Source organism: Rhinopithecus roxellana, chromosome 15 (genome assembly GCF_007565055.1).
Source record: "Rhinopithecus roxellana isolate Shanxi Qingling chromosome 15, ASM756505v1, whole genome shotgun sequence".
Lineage (NCBI taxonomy): Eukaryota > Metazoa > Chordata > Mammalia > Primates > Cercopithecidae > Rhinopithecus > Rhinopithecus roxellana.
In genome coordinates, this window is record NC_044563.1 from 124,573,518 (window position 1) to 124,597,476 (window position 23,959).

Consider the following 23,959-nt stretch of genomic DNA (forward strand, 5'->3'; position numbering starts at 1 on the left):
CACTGATATCACAATTTAAACCTTAGGTGGAATGCTCTAGTGTTTGGCTGCCTTGAACAGAAACACCAGCTTGTGCTGCAATACAAAGCATAATTCATAGAACAGGTGGCCCTTTCACAGGAAACAATTCTAGCTAAACTAGTAAAATAAAGTGTTTAACCAAGTATAATTATTTCACGGTACTTACAGGAGAACCAATAAATTAATGATAAATAACTATGTTCCTCTACTGCATAACTTCCATAATGACCAGGTCAGTTGATGGTATAAATTCAATTACTGAGTTATCAGAAAACTATGTTCTCACAACAATGCTATGTATTTGTATACTTCATTTATTTGCCAAACGATTTATAAAAAGAATGAACAGAAGACCTACTCTGCATGAAAAGTGAGACAGGAACTCCCTTAATTCTTAATTTATGCCCTTTGGGAATCAAAGCATTACCAATTCCAACAAGAACCTTAACTTTAACTAGTGAAGGAAGGTTAAGGCAGAGTGGGTCAACTGCTTGGCTGAACTAAAGCATGCCCCAATGCACACAAAGACCCCCTTGGCAAACAATGGGATATTTATTTGCTCCCAGTAGTTAAGGAAATCATCATCCAATCATAGAGTACCAACTCTTCACAGAATATAGACTGCATAAAATTAGTTCAGCAAACTCACTAGACAAACAGCAACAGCTAAGACAACAACAAACACGGAAGAAGAAAAATCTAATTCCAAGAGTTGTCGCATTATATTATTTAAAACATCCAATTTTTTCACAAAATATTATGATATACACACAGAAATAAGAAAGTATGGCTCATACAGAGTCAAAAAACCAAAAGTCTGCCCAGGGAAATCCAGATGTTAGACTTGAGACTATAAATGAGCTATTTTTAAATAAGTTGGAAAAAGTAAAGGAATCCATGTCTAGAAAATTACGAAAATAATCTCTCACCAAATAGAAAATATGAATAAAGAAATAATACAGTTGATACGAGCAGGAGACAAACTCCCAAGCAGACGGGGTAGGGTACCCGGTGAAACCTGACAACCTTCAAGCCAAAGACAGCCTGAAGCCTGAAAACTGGACTGACAGTTCTGTGTAGAGTCCATGACCAGAGTGAGAACTTCCTCGATGTCTTTTAGCCAATCAAATGGTGCTTTTTCCAGGTTCATCCATGGAGCAATCAGCCTGCACTCTCCCATTCTGAGCCCATAAAAACCTCAGACTCAGCCACACATGGGGACTACCCGCCTTTGGAATCCCCTCTCACATGGAGGTCTACTCATGTCGGGTCCCCTCTCGTGTCGAGAGCTGTTGCCTTGCTCACTCTCCACTGTCGGCATAATCTCATTCTTCTTAAACGCAGGACAAGATCCCAGAACCTGCTGAATGGTGGTGAAAGGAACTCTAACACTGTAGCCCTCCAGCCCTCTGCTGGCACTGGGCAGCTACCCGACAGTAAGCAGCAGTGAGGCTGGGCCAGTCTAGGAACCGTAGACTGAAGCAGGGTAGGGGGATGGAACGAGCTGTAACACAAAGGAGCTGAAACATGCGTTCCCCTGCCACCTCCGTTTGCCATGCTATGGGCGGTGGGAAGAAGAGAGAGTTGTAATGGTCCTTGGGGACTCCCTGGGCAACAGCTGGGGCTCTGTGGTTGCTGGTATCCCCAAGTTTCTGGGTCCTGCTATGTCACCCTCATCCAGATGCCGGCTCCCAAGGTAGAAGACAATCATGGCACAACTGGACCAGTTGTGGGCTGAATGCAGAGCTGCAGTGGGCATGGAATCCAAGCCAGAAGCAGTCTGCTGGGTCGAGTGGGCAGAGGGCCCAGCAGTGAGCATAGAGGTGAGTGAGGCCCAGATAGGCGTGCCACAGGCCACGGAGATGCTGGCCAGCACAGCGGCACTGAATGAATCCTGTGTCATTTCTGGAGGCTTGTCTGGGATCTGTGGAAGGGTAAGAGTGGACCTCTTACACTTTCATTTCTGAGGCTTCTTGCCTTCACATTTTTTTCCGAAAATGGATGAAGCACTGGACCTCTATCAGCCAGTTAAGAGCAAATGGCACAGCTGCAAAGGACAGGCTTGCCGGGGAAGACTTTGTCAAGCCTCCGCCATCACCCTCAGGTACTGGGAATGTTGGCTTTGTTTCAATCCAGTCTCCCTTCACAGAGGTCTAGCCATTGCACAGGATCAGAATAAGGTCGTCGGACAACTGAAGGCATCTGGCTGAGGCTATACCTCAGTGTTACCCGAAGGCTCCTGGACTGGCCCCAATCCCCAAGAGCCCGTTCAGGTGTCAGTCAAGACCTCCAGTCTTTCCTATAGCATTTTCTTTCTTTCCTGGCTCCTATCTCGTCTTCATATACAACATTAAGGGTGTTGTTGCAAACCACAGTGACAACATTACTGAGTGGAATGAGCATTTTGCTTAGTCATCAGCAGTGTAATTCAGAACAACTTGGTTTTTTCTGTTTTTAGAAGAAGGATGTAATGATTGAGTTTTCTTTCACCTGTTGAAAGAACCCATTTGCATCGGGCAAGAGGCTATTTCCCTCAGGCAACTTCCCCTCCCTGCATTTAAGTTGTTCCCGCCCCCCTCCCCCGCCCCAACCGTGTCAGGAGTCAGCACAGTCCTGTGACTACAGGGAGCGTTGCTATGTAAGGGACTGATTTTTTTCCCTCTTGGGCGGCAACTTATTAGGCCAGTCCTCCCTTCCTTTCTTAGTATGACTGTTAGGGACGTCTCAGGAAAGCCTTTAATCTGATGTTTTTCCCAACCCCTTAGTTATAGTTGAGGTGACCTTTTGTTTACCCATGACTTTTTTTTTTTTTTTTGAGACGGAGTCTCGCTCTGTCGCCCAGGCTGGAGTGCAGTGGCCCAATCTCAGCTCACTGCAAGCTCCGCCTCCCGGGTTCACGCCATTCTCCTGCCTCAGTTTCCCAAATAGCTGGGACTACAGGTGCCCGCCACCTCGCCTGGCTAGTTTTTTGTATTTTTAGTAGAGACGGGGTTTCACTGTGTTAGCCAGGATGGTCTCAATCTCCTGACCTCGTGATCCGCCCGTCTCGCCCTCCCAAAGTGCTGGGATTACAGGCTTGAGCCACCGCACCTGGCTGAAAGCTCAACTCCTCTGCTAGGCAGGGGTATTTTAGCTGGTATGGGACCCACCATCCTTATGGCTCCAGGACAGACTCTTTGTCTCACCTTAGTGCAGACCGATATTAATTAACCCAGAAGTCTGGGCAACTCAAAGGAAAATTGGTGCAGCCATAATTGCCATACTGGTCTGGGTCCACCTTAAGGATCCCAACTTCTCTAACCAGAGACAATATCCCCTAAAACCACAAGTTAGAAAAGGGCTAGAAGCCATCACTGATAACTCAAGGATGCAGGGCTTCCTTAAACCCTGCAACAGCTCTTGTAATACTCTGATACTGGATTTATAAAAACACAATAAAGGAAGGAGACTGGTCCAAGACCTCTGCCTCATTAATGAGGATGTGGTTCCAATCCATATGGTGGTTCCCAATCCCTATACCCTACTAACTCAAATACTTGGGAGAACTAAATGGTTCACAGTCCTGAACCTAAAGCACATCTTTTTTCTGCATACCATTACACCCCAACTGCCAGTATTTGTTTGCATTCAAGGATCCATCCAACCAGACTACACAGCTAACCTGGATGGTGTTACCACAGAGGTTTTAAGACAGCTCCCAGCTGTTTGGGCAAGTGTTGTCAAAAGATCTGAGTTTCTTTATCCTCAGGTTTACAACATGTAGATGATGATATTCTCCTTTGCGCTCCAATTAAGGAAGTCTCAGGACGAGCGTAAGGCTTGTCTTAATTTTCCGGCTAACAGAGGATATAAGGTCTCAAAATCTAAGGCTCAGCTCTGTCAGACTTCAGTGAAGTACCTAGGTCTAGTCTTGTCAGAGGGGACCAGGGAACTACGTGAAGAAAGGATTAAGTCCATCTCCTCTTTTCCCCTCCCCCAAACCCTCAAGGAACTGAGAGGATTCTTGGGGATTACAGGACTATGGATACTCGGGTATGGTGAAATAGTTTGTTCCTTATATCACACAATAAAGGAGACTCAGGCAACTAAGACTCACTCCCTAATTTGGGAACCAGAGGCTAAAAGGACCTTTGACCAACTGAAACAAGCCTGGCTTGAGGCACCAGCCCTTAGTCTTCCCATAGGGAAGACATTCAATCTTTATGTATCAGAAAGGAAGAGAATGGCCCAGGGAGTTCCAACTCAGGCCCAAGGTCCAGCCCAGAAACCTGTAGGTTACCTAAGCAAGGAACTTAATTTGGTAGCTAAAGGATGGCCAGTCTGCCTCCAGGCAGTCACAGCAGTAACCTTGTCAGTACCAGAGGCCACTAAGGTAACCATGGGGTACAACGTAACCATTTATACCCCACATAATATGGCAGGACTGCTGTCTTCTAAGGGGAGGCTCTGGGTAGTGGACAACTGTCTCCTCAAATATTAAGCTGTGCTATTAGAGAGATCTGCAGCCCAGTTAAGAACCTGTCCCTCCCTAAACCCAGCAACTTTCCTCTCAGAGAAAGCTGGGGAGCTTGAACATGACTGCGAACAGATAGTAGGGGAAACCTATGCGGCCAGAGAGGACCTCGAAGAAACCCCCTTAGAGAACCCAGACTGGACTCTCTTCACAGATGGAAGTTCTTTTGTGGAATAAGGGATCCATAAAGCAGGATATGCAATAGTCACCCTAAATGATATTACTGATAGCATGCCTCTCTCCTCAGACACAAGTGATCAACTAGCTGAGGTAACTGCCCTCATGAGGGTGAATTAAGCAAACGGAAAGCAGTTAACATTTATATTCATTCTGAGTACACTTTCCTAGTCCTCCCTGCCCATGCCACTATCTGGAAAGAAAGGGACTTCCTCACAGCTAATAGGTCTCTCATACCACCAGGAAATTAAGAGATCATTACCCTCAGTTTTCCTTCCATGGGAAGTGGTAATAATACATTGTAAAGGCCACTAAAAGCGAACAGATGAAATAGCTGAGGAACTAAGTTGGCAGACCAAGCAGCTAAATCGGCAGCAAGAGGGCCCCAGATTTCTGATCCACTTGAGGCCCCTCTGATCTGGGAGGGCTCCAAGAGAAATAAAACCTCAATATTCTCCTGCAGAAATAGAATGAGCCACCTCTCAGGGACACATCTTTTAGCCTTCGGGATGGTTAAAATCAGAGGACAGCAAACTTTATAAACCAGCTACCGGCCAGGTAGTTCTTACAAGTTCTTAAAATCCTTCAGCAAGCCCTCCACCTAGGTAAGCATAAAACCTATCAATTGGCCCAAATGTTTTCAGGTAAAAATCTGCTAAAAATGGTCAAACAGGTCACTAATGTTTGTGAGACTTGCCTTAGAAGTATTAGAAATACTTGTTAGTATTAGAAATAATCCCGTCAAGCAACATCTTCTCCCTTCCGGAACCCAAATAATGGGAGGTTCCCCAGGGGAAGACTGGCAGACAGATTTCACCCCATGCGGAAGACAAGAGGCATCCAATACCTCCTAGTGTGGGTAGATAATTTCACTAACTGAGTAGAAACATTTCCATGTTGGAGAGAGAAAGCTTCTGAGGTGATAAAAGTACTAATTAATGATGTAATTCCTTGCTTTGGACTTCCTAAACACCTCCAGAGTAATAATGGCCCTTCCTTCAAGGCGGCTGTCACCCAGGGGGTCTCAAAGGCAGTAGGCATACAATACTATCTTCATTGTGCTTGGAAGCCACAATCTTCAGGAAAGGTAGAAAAGACAGATGACATTATCAAAAGGTACCACAGAAAACTGTCTTGGGAGACTCATCTGCCCTGGATTACTCTTCTTCCCATAGCCCTACTACATCTTAGAAACACCCCTACAAAGCTGGATTTAATTCCCTTCGAAATGATACACAGACGACCTTTTCTCACCAATGACTTCTTGCTAGACCAAGAAACCTCTGATTAGATTACATGTATAACATCTTTGGCCCATTTCCAATAGGAACTGAAACAACTGTCAGAGGCCCAATTCTGTGAACTAAGGCCATCTCTATTCAACCCAGGGGACATAGTACTGGGTAAAGGCACTTTTTATCCTCTCTCCCTCTCCAGGTCTGCACCGGGAGAGACCTTATACCATACTTCCTTCTACTCCTACGCCAGTAAATGTCACTGGAAAAGATTCTTAGATTCATTATGTTGGAGTAAAGGCCTAGGAAAACTGACGGAATTACCTCTGTTGACCTGGAACAGTACCCAACGTACCAGTGTGAAAAAACCAGAGACCTCAAGCTAAATATGACAAAAGGTTAAGTGTCATTAACCTATCATGGACATCCTCTTTATAGTCTCTCCTATGCTTGCTCTTCTCACCCTAGTTCTTTTCCCCACAAGGGATCTTTGCCAAGGACCCCTTAATCCTGAACTCCCAAGGGATTATATACTCCCCTAAACAGTTATTTTTCTTCTGAAGTTTAACTGTCCCCATACAAGATTTAATTTCTTTCACCAGTGTGAAACAGCTCTAGCCATAACATTGTTTCAGCATGTTTAGTGTATTTTGCGCCTTATTTCTGTTATCTTTGGGACTACATTTTTCCCTTCTAGCTCCTCTTTGTATAATATACTATTTGGTCCATATATATTTAACCTCCTTGTAAAATTTGTTTCTTCTCAATTAGAGATCATCAAACTCCATATGGTCATGCAAATGGAGCCTCAGATGATGGCTCCCTTTTCCTAGGAACTCTTAGGCCTCTGAGAGAGATCGGACTGCCGTTTTTGCAAAACAGCACCCCTGTCAACAGAAAGCAGCAATTGTGGTCATTGTCCTCACTCTAATGGCAGTTAGATGTGCTTCTTCAGAGGGAGGATTGATAGCAGCAAGAGACAAATTCCCAGGCAGACAGGGGCAGGTACATGGTGAAACCCAACATTCAAGTCAAAGACAGCCTGAAACCTGAAAACTGGATGCCAGTTCCAGGCAGAGTCCACAACTAGAATGAGAACTTCCTTGATGCCTAAGGCCAAATCAATTATGCTTTTTCCAGGCCCGCCCATAGACCATTCAACATGCACTCCCACATTCTGAGCCCATAAAAACGCTAGACTCAGCCACATGTGGGGGCTGCCTACCTCTGGGCCCTCTATCACACAGAGGGTTATCCGCTTTGGGTCCCCTCTCATGTTGAGAGTTGTTTTGTTGCTCAATAAAAACCGTTTTCCACCTTGCTCAGTCTCTCCTGTCTGTGTAACCTCATTCTTCTTGGATGTGGGACAAGACCCCGGAACCTGCTGGTGGGAAAGGGGCTGTAACATTGCAGCCCTCCCCACCTTCGCCAGGACCGGACAGCCGCCCCATATGACAGGAAACAGTGGCAGGGTCAAGCAGGCCCAGGAGCCACAAGCCAGAGCAGGGCAGTGGGACTGAACGAGCTGTAACACAAATGAGCTGAAACACAGCCCCCTATCATTTGCTGCCTTATGGATGGCACAAAGGAGACAGAGTTGTAACAGTCCTTTGATCTGAGGAATGGAAACAAATCCAGAATGATGAAAAGTGAACAGAGTCTCAGAAACCTAAGGGACACCATCAAGTGTACCAACATAAGCATAATGGAAATCCTAGAACGATAGAAATGCCAGAAAGAATATTTGAAGAATTTCCAAAAATGTGCAAATTTGAGAAAAAACTTAATCTACACATGAAGGTAGCTCAACAGTCTCCAAGTAAGATAAACTAAGAGATCCATACCTAGACCATAATAAAACTGAAAATACGAAGACAAACAAAATTGTGAAAGCAGCAAGAAACAACTCAACATATATATAACAAGGGTTTCTCAGTAAGACTGACAGCTGATTTCTCATCAGAAACCAGAAGTAGTGAGATGATATTCAAAGACCTGATGTTTACTTTGATTGTTGAAGAAAAAAGATAAAAAACTGATAGCAAAAAAAGGTCAACCAAGAATTTTTTTTTCTTTTTGAGACAGGGTCTCTGTTGCCCAGGCTGAAGAGCAGTGACACCATTATAGCTCACTGTAGCTTTGAATGCTGGGGCTCAAATGATACTTCCACCTCCAGTCTCCCAGGTAGCTGGGATAACAGGTACTCACAACTATGCCTGGCTAATTAAAAGAAACAATTTTTTAATAGAGATGGTGTCTCACTATATGTTGCCTAGGTAGGTCTTGAACTCCTAGCCTCAAGCGATCCTCCCACCTTGGCCCCCACAAAGTGCTAGGATTACAGGAGTAAGCCACCACATCCAGCCTCAAGGAAGAATTCTATATCTAGCAAGACTCCAAATTAAAATTTAAAAATTATATGTTATCAGATAAACAACTAAGAGAATTAGTTGCTAGCAGATTTTCCCTGTAAGAAATACTAAAAGGGGACTCCTTCAGGCTAAAATGAGATGACATTGGAGAGTAACTTGGTAACAGCATAATATAAAGCAGTATAGGCTAGGTGCAGTGGCTCATGCCTGTAATCCCAGCACTTTGGGAGGTTCAGGCGGGTGGATCACTTGAGGCCAGGAGTTTGAGACCAATCTGGCCAACATAGCAAAACCCCATCTCTACTAAAAATACAAAAAAATTAGCCAGGCATGGTGGGACTCGCCTGTAATCTCAGCTACTTGGGAAGCTGAGGCATGAGAACCTCTTGAAGTGGGGAGGCGGAGGCTGCAGTGAGGTGAGATCATGCCACTGCATTCCAGCCTGGGCGACAGAGTGAGACTGTGTCTCAAAAGTAAATACATACATAAATAAATAAAAATAAAAGAGTATAAGCATTTTTTGTATGTAAACTTTCTTCCCCATCTCTGCTTAAAAAGATAACTGTATACAACAATATGGGCATACAATGTATGAAGGTGTAATTTATATGACCTTAAAAACATGATCCAACTATATGCTGTTGTTATAGGATCCTTAGGGTGTCGCTTTTCCAGTTTGAAACTCCTGTGGTTGGTGGTACCTTTGCCTGAGTTTTGCTAGGGTCTGCTGGGCTTGTTCCACTTACTTGGCCCAGCAGGCTGTGTTCGGCTCATGCTACTGGGCCTAATCCCATGCCTGCTACGGGTGAGCCAGGCATGAAGCAGTGAGGGGGTGTATGAGTGAGCGCGGGGTCCAGCCACTGAGCATAGCCAGGCATGCTGGATACAGTGGGTGGGCACATCCAGGCAATAGCTCCCTGTGAGGCTGCATCTGGATCAGGCACACCACAGTGGCTTCCACTGTAGGCACTGGGGAACGCAGTGGCACCCTGAAGCTTGGAGACATCAAGAACCCCAGAGCCCCAAAGAGGGTGTCACAGCCCAGGTTTGGGGAGCTCTTAGGTCTGGGCTCCCCAAAGGGCCTCAGCTCTTCTTTCCTTCTCATTGTCTGCAACGTGGTGAGCGAGGGGGCATGTTTCAACCCTGTTTGTTTTACAGATCTTTCAGTCCCGCCTTTCAGTGGGTCCCACATTATTATCCTGCGTCCAGAAAGAATGAGGTTCATGGTCAACTGGAAGGTGAGCAAGGCGGAGAGGAGCTTCACTGAGTGACAGAACAGCCCTCGGGAGACCCACAGTGGTTAGCTCCTTTCCGTAGGCAGGTCGTCCCCACGAGTATCCAGCTTTTAGGGGAGAGGATACCCACAGTGGGAAGCTCCTTTCTGCAGTGCCTTTCTGTACAGGCAGGTCATCCTGACGAGTGTCCAGCTCTCAACAGAGAGGAGACCCACAGTAGGAAGCTCCTTTCTGCGGGCAGGTCATCCTGACGAGTGTCTAACTCTCAGTGGAGAAGAAACCTGCAGTGGGTAGCTCCTTTCTGCAGGCAGGTTGTCCCAACAAGTGACCAGTTCTCAGTGTAGAGGAGACGCATAGTGAGTGGTTCCTTCTCACAACTGGTAGTCCCAACATCTCTGTGAGTCTGGCTGAGTCTGGGGTTTTTACAGGCCTCATATGGAAGGAAGTATGTGCTGATGGGTCCATGGGCAGCCACCGGTGGGCCCAGAAAAAGCACCATAAACTCTCACTCTGGGCATTGGATCTGCAGTCTGGCCCCCAGGCTCTAGATGTCTCTGGCCTGAAGGTGTGGCTTCACCAGGGACCCGCCCCTTTCCGCCTAGGTGACCATCTGCCTCCTGCCACCATCAACCTGACATTTAAGGTGCTCACAGTGCTTAGGCTGTTCATGCCAAGGGGCAGGTCCATGCCAAGCTGCCTTCAGCCTCACTCTCGGCCTCCCTCATGTGCTCATCAGAGCTGAAAGTACGGAGGCAGACCAAGGCAGCATGAGGCTGGTGTGTTGGTGCTGTCCCTAGTGTGCACACACCCGGCCAGGTCCTGACAGCAGCAGGCTCAGCCTCAACTTTACTCTGAAATTGGAGTGGACACTGGGAGCGGGGAGAGGCCAGGCAGTGGGAGTAGGCACTTCCAAGCCTGTGGGGAAAGGGGGGCTTCCTGGGCCCCAGAGAGTGCAGGGATGGCTGCTCCACAGCTGCAGCTGCACCTGGGAGGTCAGGGCTCCTGCTCATCCAACCTGGAAGGGGACAGGGCACCCATCTCTTTCCAGCTCCTGCCGCCCTGTGGAGCACACAGCCCTGGCCACACCTCCAGCACTGCAGCTGGCGTCTTGGCACCAGCTGCTCCAGACTGATTCAAAGACACAAACAGGGTGAAAGTAAAAGGATAGTAAAGATTACTGGATTATACTATCCAGTAATCAAGTAAGACTTAAAGTTGTTACATTAATACAGGTTGAGTATCCCTTATCTGAAATGCTTGGGACCAGAAGTGTTTCAGATTTTGGAACATTTGCATTATACTTAAGTTGAGCATTGATAATCTGAAAATCTGAAATGCTCCAATGAACATTTCCTTTGAGGTTCATGTTGGTATTCAAACAGTTTTGGTTTCGAAGCATTTTGAATTTTTGAATAAGGGATACTCAACCTGTATCAAAGTAGATATTAAGACAAATATTGTTACTAGAGACAAAGATAACGACAAAAAAGGTCAATCCACAAAAAGATAACAATGGCTGGGTGCAGTAGCTCACTTTGGGAGTCTGAGGCGGTAGAATCGCTTGAGCCTAGGAGTTCAAGACCATTCTGGGAAACCTAGTGAGAAACCACCTCTATGGTTTTTAGAAATTAGCTGGACTTGGTGGTATGCACCTGTAGTTCCAGTTGCTCTAGAGGCGGAGGTAGGAGGACAGCTTAAGCCCAGGAGGTCAAGCCTGCAGTGAGCCATGACGGCACCACTGCACTCCAGCCTGGGCAACCGGGTGAGACCCTACCTTCAAAAAAAAAAAAAAAAAAAAAAAAAAAGAAATAACACTTAAAAACACAAATACACCTAACTGAGCCCAAAGTATTAAGCAAACTCATGGAAGGGAAGGGAGAAACAGATAATTCAACAATAAAAGTTGAAGGCTTCTATACCACACTTTCAGTAATACATAGAACAACTAGGCAGAAGATTAATAAACAGAAAATTTAAACTGTAAAGCAACTAGACCTACCAGATATCTATAGAACACTCCAGTCAAAAACAGCATACTACGTATTTTTCTCAACTGTAAATAGAACATTGTCCAGCGTCGACCATATATTAGGATATGAAATAAGTGCCAATAAATTTATGAGATGCAATTAAAGCAGTGCACACTGGAAAATTTACAGCTATACACACTTGTGTTTAAAAAAGAGATGCCAGGTATGGTGGCTCACGTCTGTAATCTCAGCACTTTGGGAGGCTGAGGCAGGAAGATCACCTGAGATCAGGAGCTCGAGACCAGCCTGGCCAACATGGCAAACTCCATCTCTACTAACAATACAAAAAATTAACTAGGTATGGTGGCAGGCACCTGTAATCTCAGATACTCAGGAGACTGAGGCAGGAGAATTGGGTGATCCTGAGAGGTGGAGGCTGCAGTGAGCCGAGACCGTGCCACTGCACTCCAGCCTGGGTGACAGGGCAAGACTCCATGTCAAAAATAAATAAAATAAATAAATAAAAGATAAGCCAAGCATGGTGGCATACACCTATAATCCCAGCTATTTGGCAGGCTGGGGCAGGAGGGTACCATGAGGTGCGGAGTTCAAGAGCCTGTGTCTAAAAAAGTCTCTTTAAATTAGGTAGGTGTGCTGGCATGTGCCTATAGTCCCAGTAGTTCAGGAGTTCAAGGTTATAGTGAACTATGATCGTGCCACTGCATTATAGTGTGGGCAACAGACTGAGATCTTGTCTCAAAACAAACAAACAAAAACCTTAAAATTTAAAATCAATAACCACATTAGGCCAGGCGCGGTGGCTCATGCCTGTAATCCCAGCACTTTAGGAGACCAAGGCGGGTGGATCACGAAGTCAGGAGATCGAGACCATCCTGGCTAACACGGTGAAACCCTGTTCCTACTAAAAATACAAAAAATTAGCTGGGTGTGGTGGCAGGCACCTGTAGTGCCAGCTACTCGGGAGGCTGAGGCAGGAGAATGGCATGAACCCGGGAGGCGGAGCTTGCAGTGAGCGGAGATCGCGCCACTGCACTCCAGCCTGGGTGACAGAGCGAGACTCCATCTCAAAAAAAAAAAAAAAAAAAATTTCAATAACCGCATCATCTACCTTAAGAAACTAGAAAAAGAGCAAAGCAGAAGGAAATAAGCAGAGTATAAATAAACGAAACAAAAACAGAGAAAAATGAATAAAAACAAAAGCTAGTTCTCTGAAAAGGTCAACAATGTTGACAATTCTATAGCTAGACCAACCAAAAAAAAAGAGAGTACTCACATTATACTAGATCAGAAAAGTAAGAGAGGATATTACTATCAGTATTATAGAAATAAATGGGAATGTAAATGAATAGTATAAACAGTTGTTATCTCAACAATTTAGACAATCTAAATGAAATGGGTAATTCTTAGAAAGACCCTCACATAGTTTAGATGTTGCTCCTGCTAAATCTCACCTTGAATTGTAATCCCCAATGTTGGAGGTGGAGCCTGGTGGGAGGTGTTTTGGTCACAGGGGCAGATTCCTCATGCCTTGGTGCTATCCTTGAGATAGTGAGTTCTCACAAGACCTGGTCATTTAAAAGTGTGTGACACCTCTTTCTCTCTTGCTCTCAGTCTTGCCATGTGAGAGGCCAGCTTCCCCCTTCACCTTCTGCCATGATTGTTAAGCTTCCCAAGGCCTCCAGAAGGCAAGCAGATGCCAGCACCATGCTTCCTGCAAAACCTAAAGAACTGTGAGCTAATTAAATCTCTCTTCTTTATAAGTTACCCACTCTCAGGTATTTCTTCATAGAAACACAAGAACGGACTAATAGACCCAAACTACGAGAACTGACTCAAGAAGAAACAGAAAACCTGAATAGACCTATAACAAGTAAAGAAACGGAGTTTGTAATAAAGAAACTTCTCATAAGGAAAAGCCCAGCTGGGATCAAATGCCCTCACTGGTGAATTCTACAAAACACAGAATGAAACACCAATCCTTTACAAACTCTTTTTGAAATACTAGGAGAGGACTTCTCAACTCATTCTTTTAGACCAATATTACCCTGATACCAAAACCAGAGAAAGACATCACAAAACTACACGCCAATATTCCTTATGAAAGTGGACACAGGGGCCGGGGTCAGTGGCTCATACCTATAATCCTAGCACTTTGGGAGGCCGAGGCAGGCAGATCACGAGATCAGGACATCGAGACTATTCTGGCCAACATGGTGAAAACCCATTTCTACTAAAAATACAAAAATTAGCTGCGTCTGGTGGTGTGTGCCTGTAATTCCAACTACTTGGGAGGCTGGGACAGGAGAATCGCTTGAACCAGGGAGTCAGAGGTTGCAGTGAGCCGAGATCACGCCACTGCATTCCAGCTTGGCAACAGAGCGAGACTCTGTCTAAAAAAAAAAAAAAGAAACAAAGTGAACATAAAAGTCCTCAACAGGGTGGGCACAGTGGCTCTCACCTGTAGGGCGAGAGTAGCACTGTGGGAGGCCAAGGCAGGAGGACTGCTTGAGCTCAGGAGTTCCAGACCAGCCTGGGCATCATGGCAAAACACCATCTCTACAAAAAATACAAAAGTCAGCTGGGCATGGTGGTGTGCACCTGTGGTCCCAGCTACTCGGGAGGCTGAAATGGAAGGATCACTTAAGCCTGGGAAGTCAAGGCTGCAGTGAGCCATGATTGTGCCACTGCACTCCAGAATAGGTGACAGAGTGAGACCCTGTCTCCAGGAAAAACAAATCCTTAACAAAACACTAGCAATTAAAATCCAGCAACATATGAAAAACAGTGATGCACCATGACCAAGTGGGATTTAATGCAGTAATGCAAGGTTGGTTGAATAAAAATAAATCAGTGTAATATACTATATTCACAGCGTAAAACATAAAAGTCACATTATCATGGAAAAAGCAACTGAACAAAATCCAACCATTCTGGACAATACAGTGAGACCCCCCCATCTCTACAAAAAATTAAAAATTTAGCTGGGCATGGTGGCACATGCCTATAGTTCCAGTTACTTGGGAGGGTGAGGTAGGATAGTTTTAGCCTGGGAGGCTGAGGCTGCAGTGGACCATAATCATGCCACCATAGTCCAGCCTGGATGACAGAGTAAGAACCTGTTTCAAAAGCAAAACAAAACAAAACAAAACAAAACAAAACACAACACTACCAAAGAAACCAAAAAAGACAAATTCCAACACCCTTTCATGATAAAAACACTAGAAATAAAAGGAAATTTCCTCAACCTGATAGAGGTATCTACTAAAAAAAAAAAAAAAGCCAAGTAACATCATCTTCAATGGTTTAAAATTCAAAGCTTTCCCCATAAGATCAGGGAAAAGGTAAGAATGTCTGTTCTTGTCATTTCTATTAAACATCGCATGTATCCTCTAGGCAGGGCACTTAGGAAAAAACTTGAAATAAAAAGCATCCAGGGTGGGTGCGGTGGCTCACACCTGTAATTCCAGCAATTTGGGAGGCCGAGGTGGGCGGATCACCTGAGGTCAGGAGTTCCGGACCAGACTACCCAACATGGTGAAACCCCGTCTCTACTAAAAATATAAAAATTAGTCAGTGTGGTGTTGCATGCCTGTAATGCCAACTACTCAGGAGGCAGAAGCAGAAGAATCGCTTGAATCCGGGAGGCAGAGGTTGCAGTGAGCTGAGATAGTGCCACTCCACTCCAGCCTGGGCAACAGAGCGAGACTCCATCTCAAAAAAAAAAAAAAAAAAAAAAAGAGCATCCAGATTGGAAAGGAAAAAGTCAGATTACCCCTATTTGCAGATGACATGTCTTATATAGAAAATCCTATGGAAGCCATTAAAAAAACTATTAGAGGCTTGGCACCATGGCTTGTGCCTATAATCCCAGCACTTTGGGAGGCCAAGGCCAGCAGATTGCCTGAGGTCAGGAGTTCAAGACCAGTCTGGCCAACATGGTGAAACCCCGTCTCTACTAAAAATACAAAAAAATGAGTTGGGTATGGTGTCGTCCACCTTAATCCCAGCTACTAGGGAGGCTGAGGCAGGGGAATCACTTGAACCAGGGAGGTGGAGGTTGCAATGACCCGAGATGGTGCCACCGCACTCCAGTCTGTGCAAGAGCGAGACTCTGTCTCAAAAAAAAGAAGAAACCTCCCTAGGCCAGGCATGGTGGCTCATGCCTGTAATCCAGAACTTTGGGAGGCCGAGGCCGGCAAATCACCTGAGGTCGGGAGTTCAAAACCAGCCTGACCAACACGGAGAAACCCTGGCTCTACTAAAAATACAAAATTAGCTGGGCAAGGTGACGCATGCCTGTAATCCCAGCTATTCCAGAGGCCGAGGCAGGAGAATCACTTGAATCCGGGAGGCAGAGGTTGTGGTGAGTCGAGATTGAGCCATTGCACTCCAGCCTGGGCAACAAGAGCTAAATTCTGTCTCAAAACCAAACCAAACCAAAACAAAACAAAAACTATTAGAGCTAATAAATGACTTCAACAAGGTTGCAGAATACACAATAAATATATAAAAGTCAATCAATCGCAATGAACAACCAAAAATTAAGAGTGCAATGCTAGCTACAATAGCATCAAAAGAAATAAAATACTTAGGAATAAGTTTAACAAAAGTAAAGGACTTGCATACTAAAAACTGGAAAACATCAATGGAGGAATGTAAAGACCTAAATCCATGCAAAGACATACTGTGTTCATGGACCGAAAGGTTCAATACTGTTAAAAATTCAATACTCCCAAAATTCACCTATACATTCACCACAATTCCTATCATAATCTCAACTGCCTTTTGTGCACAAATTGACAAACTGATCCTAAAACTCCTAAGGTAATACAAGGGGGCTGGAATAGCCAAAATAATTCTTGAAAATGAAGAAAAAGTTGAAGCACTTACACTTACCAATTTCAAAACTTACTATGAAGCTACAGTAATCAAGACGATATACTGGCATGAAGTTTGACACATAAATTAGTGAAACAAAATAAAAAATCCAGATCTTTCTTATTTATCTAGTCAATTCTGAAGCATAGAATCCAAACATTTATGGTCAGTTAATTTTTTTTCAGAGACGGAGTCTTACTCTGTCACCCAGGCTGGAGCAGAGTGGCACAATCATAGCTCACTATAACCTTGAACTCCTGGGCTGATCCTCCCACTTCAGCCGCCCCAGTAGCTAGGACTAGAGGCATGTACCACCAAACAAATGCCCAGCTAATTACTTATTTATTGGTAGAGATGGGGTGTCTCAGTATGCTGCCCAGGCTGGTCTTGCTCTCCTGGCTTCCAGCCATCCTCCTGCCTTGGCCTCCCAAGTGTTGGGATTATAGGGTGAACCATTACACCTGGCCTGCGTTCTTCATAACAGTGTCCATTAATGAATGGACAAACAAAATATGGCATATTCATATAATGAAATATTCAGCTATAAAAAGGAATGAAGTACTAATATCTGCTACAACATGGAATAATGCTGAAAACATTCTGCTATGTGAAAGTCAGACACAAAAAGCCAAAATTCTTTTTTTTTTTTTTTTTTTTTGAGACGGAGTCTCGCTCTGTAGCCCAGGCTGGAGTGCAGTGGCCGGATCTCAGCTCACTGCAAGCTCCGCCTCCCGGGTTTACGCCATTCTCCTGCCTCAGCCTCCCGAGTAGCTGGGACTACAGGCACCCGCCACCTCGCCCGGCTAGTTTTTTGTATTTTTTTTTTTTTTTTTAGTAGAGAAGAGGTTTCACCATGTTAGCCAGGATGGTCTCGATCTCCTGACCTCGTGATCTGCCCGTCTCGGCCTCCCAAAGTGCTGGGATTACAGGCTTGAGCCACCGCGCCCGGCAAAAAGCCAAAATTCTATTTCATTAATGTGCAATGTCCAGGCAAGGCAAATGTATAGATACAGAAAGTAGATTTGTGGTTGGCAGAAGACAGGGGAAGGGGGAATTGGAAGTGACTTAACAGTATAAGGATTCTCTTTGGAGTGATGGAAATATTGAAATAAGTGGTGATATCTGCACATTATGAATCCACAAATATCCTGGATTTTTATACCCTGAAAACCAACCAATTTCATATCTTGTAGTGTGTGCATCATATCTCGATGAAAAAAATATGATTCCAATTCTTTTTTTTAGTTGGAGTCCTGCTCTTGTCACCCACGCTGGAGCGCAATGGTGCGATCCTGGCTCACTGCAACCTCTGCCTCCTAGGTTCAAGCGAATTCTCCTGCCTCAGCCTCACAAGTAGCTGGAATTACAGACGCCTGCCACCATGCCTGGCTAATTTTTATATTTTTAGTAGAGACAGGGTTTTGCCATGTTGGCCAGGCTGGTCTAGAACTCCTGACCTTAGGTGATTTGCCTGCCTAGGCCTCCCAAAGTGCTGGGATTACACGTGTGAACCACTGCACCCGGCCTATGATTCCAAATTTTTAACGTGTCGTATGAGGTTCTACTTGCTTCGTACCCTAATTTCCTCTTCAGCCTATGTTTTGCCATTTTATTGCTTCCAGCCAAACTGGTCTTTCAGTCCCACAGATATACCATTGATTGTATTTCAAGGCCACTGTATATTCTATTTCCTTTGCTTGGGCAGCTAATCTTTTCTCAGCCTAGCTATCTTCAACTCATTCTTCACAGTTTAGTAAAAATACTCCCTATTCCCCACTACTAAATATTCCCTTACAGGTATTACTTAATATTTATAAGTATTCCCTTATACTTTCCTTTGAAGTACACTTATCTCAGTGCTGGCATAATTGTCAACAAGTATTCATTAGCTACTAAAACTGTAAGTGGGAACTAAATGATAGGAACACATGGGCACATAGAGGGAAGAACACACACTGGGGCCTACTGGATGGTGAAGGGTGGGAGGCAGAGGATCAGCAAAAATAACTAATGGGCTCTAGGCTTAACACCTGGGTGATGAAATAATATGTACAACAAACCGCTATGACACAAGTTTACCTATATAACAAACTGCACATGTATCCCTGAACTTAAAAGATAAAAAAAGAAATTATTTCTAAGATCTCTTCCAACTTTATAAGGGTCTACTCTCTTCACCTGGAACTGTATCTTTAACCAGGTCCAACAGGTGAAAAAACTAATAAGATGGCCTATGAAGTCATTCTACACCAAGGTTTTAAAAAGGAAAGGGCAAGAATATGGTCATCTCATTACAGGCAACGCCCTAGCTGTGATTTGGGAATCAACTCACCACTCTCTACTTGCAGTGGATGAATCTGTTTTCCAACCTCTTGCTAATAAGAAGAAACAAACAAATATACACATCAAAACCCGATGGCATTGTGTTTTGGAGAAAACATTTGGATATCTGAAGAAAGCTTTATCTCAGATAACATGACTTCAATCTTTCCATCATTGAACATCAAATCACAGATGTGAAATTAATTAGATCAAAGATACAATGCAATGTTTTCTTCCCTTTTTGTGAAAACTACAGCTGGCTGAAAAGTAATTTTTATGATGGCTGGCTTTCTGACAATTATAATATTTGGAATAGGTGAGTTAGCTGTTACTAGCTTTTTGTAAACACAAAAATTTAAAACATCTATAAACTATTAGAATCACCTTGAAATTAGGACAGTTGGAGCTTTTTCCTCATATGCTTCAAGATTTAAATTGAAGACCTCAAATATACTTCCTTTTCCTGGTGGAGTTTCAAGTACTTATCACCCTAGATGCATTCAGTCACTTGGGGACATCTGATAGATGGTGGTATTAAAATATACTATAGATCTGCAGTAGATTTATATCTACCTTGAAGTAGATTTGCTTTTCCCTAGACCATGCATTCTCAAAAGGAGTGATACTGCCCTAAGAGGGTGAAAATTGGTTCTGGGACAGGGAGCAATGAAGAAAATCTCCCTCCCTCTTTTTATGCATAAATCACAGATATACACGATATATAAACATATACAATATACTTATGACACTAAAACATTACAATTTCATGTGGGGAGGAGGGTCGGGAAAAAAAAAAGCCTAAGAAGTTTCCTTAAAGATGTGTAATGAAATAAAGGTTGAGAAACAATGCCCTAGACAGAATACAGTGATACAGTTAACCTTTTTCAGAAAAATACTGTCATTTGTGCTAGCGTAACCTGGAAAGGAATCATCACAGATAATTCATGGTATTTCATAAAACGTTATACCTCTGTATAGCACACACGAGATGAGACTGTTAAAGGATAGATTACTTCTATAATAAGTGTTTAAGTTATAATGCATCTCAAAATAGTAACATCTAGGATACATTACCTTCTGCTCTTAGAAATATACTCAACATTGGCAATCTTGAGTTCTCATTTTAGATTAGACTTGATGTATTCTGGTTTAGTTGTGTCCCAAAAGTTCCAAAACAATGTAGTACATAGTTGACTACTCTCATGTTCATTGATCATCATATACCAAGTCCTCAAATGCCATCATTTTGTTCAATGTTTTTGTTATATTGTTGATGAGGAAAAAAAATCAATTTCTGGCCGAGGACACTGTTATGTATGGAGTTTACACATTTTCCCCATGCCTGCATGGGTTTTCTCCAGGTACACTAGTTTCTTCCCACACTCCAAAGATGTGCATGTTGTTAAATGGTGTGTCTAAATTATTATAGTGTGAGCGTCAATGAATGTATGTGGGTGTGGGAGTGCTCCCTTCAACAGAATGACATCCTGCCCAGGGTTAGTTCCTGTCTTGCACCCTAAGCTGCTGGGATAGGCTCTAGCTACCTGCAACCTTGAACTGGACTAATTGGGTAAGTAATTATCTTGTTTTTATTAATCCTTCTTAAATGTATGTATAGCTTACATTTATTTCAATGTTTAATATTAGAAGTGTTTTGGACTTTATTTACAAGTGTGGTGATATTTTTGTGACCAAAAATACGCTGAAGAAATTGTTTTATCAGTTAGCCTATGGTAAAATTAGTTTGATTATATATCATTTTCCTTAAAGTTGCAGTTTTCAAGATCCTATTGAACCTATTAATGCTATTAAATTAGGCCTTACTATATATATATGATTAGTATCTGCCTACAAAATGTTTATTTATCATCATTAAGTATCTGACTATAACCAATTCTCAGTCAGGTAATGGGAAATTTTAGGCACAAATTAATTCTAAATCTCAGATGTTAAATGAATGAAAATCCAAACATGATGAAAATACAGGCCTGGCACGGTGGCTCATGGCTGTAATCTCAGCATTTGGGAGGCCAAGGCGAGTGGATCACCTGAGGTCAGGAGTTCCAGACCAGCCTGGCCAACATGGTGAAACCTCGTCTCTACTAAAAATACAAAAATTAGCCGGGCGTGGTGGCAAGCGCCTGTAATCCCAGCTACTTGGGAGACTGAGGCAGGAGAATTACTTGAACCTGGGAGGTGGAGGTTGCAGTGAGCCGAGATCTCGCTGCTGCTCTCCAGCCTGGATGACAAGAGTGAAACGCCACCTCAATAAATAAATTAATAAAACAGAAAATACAAACTAGGCACTAATCATCTCTTATCAGTATAATACAAATGGTTATCCTATAACTAATATTAGTTATTACCGTTTTTTCCTTTTATTCCTAAAAACAACTTAAGAATACAAGAAATTTTTTTTTTGTGTAAACTTACTGACAAAGGTGCCCAAATAGGTAAGAAAGTATGCTTGAGTTTCTTTCTTAACATAATACTATCTTCAGCCTACTTTTATTATAAGTGGAGGTGGTAATGAGTAACTAAATAAACTGAAGGGTAAACACAACTGAAAAAGAGAAGAAAGGATAAAATCCTACCTATATGAAGAGTATTTTTTCTTCCTACTTGTAGAGAGGGAAAGATAAAAAGAGAGGTTTAAAGCAAGCAAGAGATAGTAAAGCACGCTATGTGAAAACATTTCCTTCACATATTCTACTATTTCCCTAGAAAGATTAGTAATTTAATGTCCTTTAAGCATGCAAATAATTCTTAGGAAGCCTTACCTTATGGTGCCTTATATTACTAGATCCATAAATAACAGGGACAAGGTTTCTGTCTATAAAGTTACAACTTACTTGGAGATAGAAGATATATACACAAATAACTGTGATGCAAAGCAAAAATGGTAAGAAAATAGAGCTGATTTACTTCACGAGAAGGGAGGGGCTGGAGAAACCACTACTAAGCTTGGAAATTATGTGACGTTTGAAGGTGCAGATGAATTCTGAAGGATGGCTGGGAATCCCAAAGAAGCTGACAGAAAGCATATATGCAAGCATATTTGGGGAACATGTCCAGTTTGGATGCAGCACAGTTTATGAAGGGGAAGAGTTGGAGATACAACAGAAAAGACAAAGCGGGTAAGGATCATGAAAAGTTTTAGACAGCAAGGAGTACATATATTATTCAATAAACAAAGGGGAGTGTCATAATCACAGCCATACTTTTGCAAATGTTTTATTAAATATCTACGTTTTGGTGATATAAAGGTGAATAGAACCAGCAGCTCTTGACCTGTTAGGGGTATGTCAATTCTGGTCCTGTTTGACTTCAAATACGTTCTTGACTCTTCTGTTGCTCTCTACTCTATGACATAAAGCTTGACTCTATATAGGCAATGTTCCCCAAGCTCTTGTCAGCCTGCTACAGACTGGGCTCAGTAAATAGGAAGCACTGGTGGGAGGCTGGAGGGCAGGAGGAAGCAGCCACATTTTCCCCCCACTCCCTTTCTGCCTCAGTAGTCTCCTCTATGACTACCACTCCCTCATAAGGCAAGTCTTCCATGTTCCACACAGTCAACTCAGCCTCTTGGTTGCTTCCTCTCTCCTTATCATTAGCGTAGTGGCTTCCTACTGTCACTAACCATTGAGATGCCTTAGTTGTAAGCTGCTGGGTGTCTTAGTTTTTCTCTCACCAATGTAACCAATTCTCTCATTAAATCTTTCCATGTTACTCAGAGTGGTTTCTATTTTTTTTAATGCATACTGTCTCATACAGAAGGTAACAAATCTATTTAAGAAAACCTTTACAGATGATAGTTTTGGGGACTCCCAGAACTCTTGAAGCTTGTCCATTCATCCATGACTAAGACTACTAATAAAACAAAAAAGCAAGTTTCAAATTGGGAAGATGAAAAAGTTCCAGAAACTGATGGTAGTGATGGTTGTAGAACAATGTCAACACAGTTAACACTACTGATCTGTACAATAAAAACAAAAACAACAACAACAAACTCATTATTTTGGGCTTTAAGAACTATACATTTTAAAATGGTGAATTTTGTTATGTATATTTTATCAAAAAAAGTAAACACACAGCTACAATAAGACATGATAAGGTTGTAATAGAAGTACAATGCTGTGGCAACATTTAAGAAAGTACTAACTGTATTTGCTGAATGAAGTTTCCGAGATCAGGTGTGACCTGAACCTTGAATGCAAGTGTACTGGGAAGACAAAGAGAAGTAGAATATATATATAAGAATATCCAAAGAAACTTCAATTCGTTTGGCATGTCTGTAGCATAAAGCAGATGTTAAGAAGTTGAGATCAAGCTGGAGAGGTAAGTAGGATCAGTTCCACAGATCACCTTGAATAAATGGATAAAAACTGAACTGATAGCCCAGAGGCAATAAACAACACTTTGATGTATTCTGGCCCATACATTTTGTGAAATCCCAACAAGGCAACAAGGGCTACTTAAGTGGAGTGGTGAGATGCAAAAGTCAGAGGGCAGGGTCCTGAAGGATAAAAAGTAGGTGAAGAACAGCAACTAATGGAATTCTTTGTTCTTTGAATACATTTGACTTGTGAAAGGGTGACACAGAACATCAGCCAGAACGTCCTGTTTAATTTGTGTCTAATGTCTACTGGGGTCCAGAAAAGTGTTTTTGTGTGTGTGTATGTTTAAGAGTAAAAAAACCCTAATTATCTGAACACTAAGGGGAGAAAACTTACTTCTCTATGTTCAGCAATTGACATAGTGTTTGGAACACATTAAGCACCCAAAGATTTGCTGGAAAAAACATTATGAAGGGGCCAATAACAAGAGGAGCTGAAGATGGGGAGGGGGTACTGATAGAAGAATCATGAGTAAATAATAAACCTGATATGAGAAAGATACACACGATATGTATATATTTAAGATGTATAATGACAAATAACAAAAGTAAGAGCATTAGGCATGGGGAGGCTTTTTTTTTTGTATTGTATACTCCTGCACATCTGAAATTTTTAGTAAGAACAGACTTATCTCAACTTTCAGAATAAAAGGTATAGTGTGAACGCTTCAGGGAGATTTGTGACAGCAGTAAATAAAATGAATTGCAAGGACAACTATCTGGGAAGCCATGACAGAAGTCCAAAAGAGAAGTAATGGCAGGCACATCGCGGGACTGGTAGCAGTGAAAATGGAATGTGAATGACAAAGATTTTTAAAG

At 42.9% G+C, this 23,959-nt stretch overlaps 1 protein-coding gene across 3 annotated transcripts in view; it reads right to left on the bottom strand.

The window, feature by feature from the left end:
- The window catches only part of LOC104660483 (protein NPAT), a 63,328-nt gene that overhangs the window by 37,700 nt on the left and 1,669 nt on the right, over nt 1-23,959 (bottom strand). The gene's annotated exons all lie outside the window — the stretch shown is intronic.